The sequence below is a fragment of the Panulirus ornatus genome, chromosome 37, assembly GCF_036320965.1.
Source record: "Panulirus ornatus isolate Po-2019 chromosome 37, ASM3632096v1, whole genome shotgun sequence".
NCBI classification, from domain to species: Eukaryota; Metazoa; Arthropoda; class Malacostraca; order Decapoda; family Palinuridae; genus Panulirus; species Panulirus ornatus.
In genome coordinates, this window is record NC_092260.1 from 11,136,498 (window position 1) to 11,140,858 (window position 4,361).

Sequence of the window (4,361 nt, forward strand, 5' to 3'; positions counted from 1 at the left end):
GAAATCAGAGACGAATATAATTTCAAGGTTCTGTCAATTCCCTGAACTCTACACTCTACACTGTCTACAACCCTGTAAACTTAACGCAAGCCAACATAACGTATATAAACAGTGTAGACAAGTTTCTTCACACCTCTGTCAACAGTTGGTCCAGCTGACAAGCTCCATTCCTTTCAACATCCTTGAAAAAAATAATCGTAATCTAGAGTGGATGATAACGCTGAGGTCACACACGCTGGCCCCCACAACGATAGGGCGGGGATACCCCGGCGAAGTCCCCCAGGTCCCCTGTCTCCTGGGGGGACCCGAAAGAGGGGGAGATGAAATCAAAGAATATTAATAAAGTAACCGATCAAATAACAGGAAATAACAAAAGATAAACATTAAACGTTATGATTATCATATGTTACCCTGTGGCCTGTCACGTCCCCCCACCCCACCATCCCCTCGCCAAGCCACACACACACACACACACACACACACACCCCGGGGCCATGTCGAAACCCTTCTCCAGGAACCACGTCAGTTCACGGCGACCCACGAGAGACGCGGCAACTTAATGACCTCATCACTGATGGCAACACCCGTAGTGCCGCCCACCCCATACCGTACACTCAGAACTGACTGCAAGGGCATGAAATACTGCACTTGGTCCAGGATGTAAATTCTTAAAACCATCAACGTTGCTCACATCCCGTGTGGTCTAGTGGTTAGGATACGCGGCTCTCACCCGCGAGGCCCGGGTTCGATTCCCGGCACGGGAACGTTTTTCCACATATTAGTCAATTCAATGTGTATGTAACTGGGCGTGACGTTACTGTCGCTGATCGGAATGAACTAGTTTATCTCAGACACTTTACAGGATCAAAAGGAAATTGTTGAAACACCAAATGCTGCCTTGTGGGAGTCTCGCTTGGAGTTCCTCTGCACCTTGTTGTTATTACTGGTAGAACCTCCTCACTGTATCATGGTAAGGACATAAACGCCTAGCTATTTAATTCGCAGAAGCCAGAGCTCCATACAGAAACACCACCAACACCTGAGTATGCATCTCTTGGCATGTGGATGCATGTGGGAGAACATAGCCCAAGTTAACGCTAAAAATATCTGTAGAGATGCTAGACTACCGCGCCGGAGCTGTGACAACACTCGCCTCAGATCAAGGGACTATATATATATATATATATATATATATATATATATATATATAATGTTGCGTTTATGTATATACATGTGTATGTGGGTAGGTTAGGCCATTCTTTCGTCTGTTTCCTTGCGCTACCTCGCTAACGCGGGAGACAGCAACAAAGTATCATAAAATAAATAAATATAATGTTGAAATCGCACTTCAGTTGTTCAAATGAATTTATGTAATTTTTCCATATATGTGGCACGACCCAGCAGGAGTATTAGACACTTCGCTCATCACTGAAGGAATCCTACGCTTCCTACTCCATCCTTCTCCGGAAGTAAACACTACTGTCTCAAATCTAGTCCCATACCCAAGCCCACTATAATCACATACCTAAGCATTCTATAATCAAATACCCAGGTCTACTTTAGTCCCATACCCAAGTCTACTTTAATCCTATACCCAAGCCTTCTATAATCAAATGCCATACCCTAATTTATTCCCATTATACAAGCTTACTTTAATCCCATACCCAAGCCTACTTCAACCGATCTGGTCCTTGAATCTTTTACTTGCTCACATTACTGATATTTAAAGACTTACTTCCTTACCAACTAACATCTCCCGTGTGGTCTAGTGGCTAGGATACGCGGCTCTCACCCGCGAGGCCCGGGTTCGATTCCCGGCACGGGAAATACTTTTTCTAAATCTTATTCGATGAAACGTACAGTTGCGATACTACCCATAAGGAGTTACAGAGTTATCAAACTTGTACGGGATACACTAGGGAACCCCAAGGTGGACAGGAACAGTCAATGAATTTCACATGGTGCTCCCATGATACACTTGCACATGACTACACGCATGACTACACACATGACTTCATAGTTGATAGCTACAAAGGTGATAACTGCCCACACACACACACACGTCCGTCTCGTAAACGACTTACAAATATAAAAAGTGTATGTGCATACCATCATGGCTGGACACTTGGTGGTGTAAGAAATAAAAGTAAAATATCTGAGAATCTACAGTGATCATGTCGCACCTGACCTTGAACTTACTCCAGATCGACCTACGTAATCCAGTTGACGAAAAGAGAAAACATAAATTGAACGAAAGTGTCATACGGTAAACACCTTCTCGCGGCAAAGAGAAGGAAGATGACCTCATAAACCAGTGAAGAGGACGACCACTTTAGGTGCCACGTGGCAACACCTACGATGAAGGAGGGAGGTAAAATGAGCACAATCGGTCAACGAAGATTGGGATCAGGAAGTGCGGGGGCGTGAGGGGGGCAAGGTCTGGCACGACCCGTCAACCAGTAACTGGAAGATAAAACATGGGTCCAGCAGGTGGGAGAGGAGAGGAAGCAAGAGTAGCAGCCTCCCAGTAAGTAAGGCAATTATTCAATACACTAGAATTCAGGAGGATTCAGGACACGAGACTCTGTTGTAAGGCAAAATAATCGCTGACAAATACTAGCGCCAGACGAATGTATTCCATGCAGCTATCGAGAAATTGACACAAAACAGGACAACTGATTATATTTGAAGACTCTGATGTGGATATGGCAGAGAGCGATGAGTACATCTGTACATCTGTGGTTGATATGATCTTAGCTAACATGTAATTTTCTTATACATGTGGCATGACATGTTTCGTGAAGACAATCCAACTCATCAGGTGCCAGTACTTAACAAAGCTATTCAAATCACAATATTAAGATTTTACGTTGATCGCTACATTTTGATTATCCAGCCTTACACCCCCACACTTGGCAAATGGTAGTTCAGTCATGTCGACACACCAATGCACATTCCTCTCTCACAGCCTCCCTTCATCCAGACTTGATCGCAGGACAATAACTGTATGTTAGGATGATGCAGGTAAGGGACCCAGCAGGAGTATTCGACACTTAGCTCATCATTGAAGGAATCCTACGCTTCCTGTGCCATCCTTCTCCTGAAGTAGAGGAAACAGTATTGTCTTAAATCTAATCCCACACCCAAGCCTACAATAATCCCATACCCAAACCTTCTATAATCTCATATCCAAGCCTTCTATAATTCCATACCCAAGCCTACTTTAACTCCATAAACAAGCCTACTATAATCCCATACCCAAGCCTACTTTAATCCCATACCCAAGCCTACTATAATCCCATACCCAAGCCTACTTTAATCCCATACCCAAGCCTACTTTAATCCCATACCCAAGCCTACTTTAATCCCATACCCAAGCCTACTTCAACCGATCTGATCCTTGAATCTTTTACTTGCTCAGATTACTGATATTTAAAGACTTACTTCCTCAACAACTAACATCTCCCGTGTGGTCTAGTGGTTAGGATACGCGGCTCTCACCCGCGAGGCCCGGGTTCGATTCCCGGCACGGGAAACAGTTTTCCTAAATCTTAATCAATAAAGCGTACAGTAACGATACTACCCATAAGGAGTTGCAGAGTTAGTAAACTTGTGTGGGACACACGAGGACGTTATCAGCACAAATGTGGGATGGGAGAACACACAATATTGGACAGGAATAGTCAGTGAATCTTACGTGAGGTTCCCATGACAGACTCGCACATGACTACACATATGACTGCACACATGACTACAAAGGTGGTAACTGCCCACACACACGTACGTCTCGTAAACGATTTACAAATATAAACAGTGAATGTGCATACCATGATGGCCGTACACTTGGTGGTGTAAGAAATGAGAATATGCATAATAACTGAGAATCGCACTTGACTTTGAACTTACGGCAGATGACCTACGTAATCCAGCTGACGAAAGTGTTATATGGTAAACAACTTCACGCGTCACAATCAAGGAAGATGAGCTCCTAAACCAAGATATTGCTCTGATGGAGTTGTTCTCTTCTGTAAGATGATAATGAACTCTCTCAAGACCGTAAAACCGAACTGGTTGTGCATGGTGTGTGATGCTACTGAATAAAGGTAACCAGGACACAGGTACATTAGTTTTGGGAACACGGATTTCGAGAGAGAGCTTGTATCTTACTAACCTACAGAACTTTTCGAGAAAGTAAGTTAACCTCGAGAGCAAGAATAGATGGGCAGTCTATATATCATGAACCGTAAGAGACCATCTGACGAATGAGCCTAAACAGAAGCTGAGGAAGAAAATAGAATTCCAGTCTGGTCTACGAGTCAACCCTCTTCAACAGGTAGAGTGGAAGGTAAGTGAACGGGACC

General features: G+C 43.9%; 3 non-coding genes across 3 annotated transcripts; all 3 read left to right on the forward strand.

The window, feature by feature from the left end:
* The first annotated feature begins 692 nt into the window (after positions 1-692).
* TRNAE-CUC (transfer RNA glutamic acid (anticodon CUC)) lies at positions 693-764 on the forward strand. Its single transcript has one exon. It is a non-coding gene; the product is annotated as a tRNA-Glu (tRNA).
* A 990-nt stretch (positions 765-1,754) lies between these two features.
* TRNAE-CUC (transfer RNA glutamic acid (anticodon CUC)) lies at positions 1,755-1,826 on the forward strand. The gene has a single exon. It is a non-coding gene; the product is annotated as a tRNA-Glu (tRNA).
* A 1,637-nt stretch (positions 1,827-3,463) lies between these two features.
* On the forward strand, positions 3,464-3,535 carry TRNAE-CUC (transfer RNA glutamic acid (anticodon CUC)). The gene has a single exon. It is a non-coding gene; the product is annotated as a tRNA-Glu (tRNA).
* The last annotated feature ends 826 nt before the right edge of the window (positions 3,536-4,361 follow it).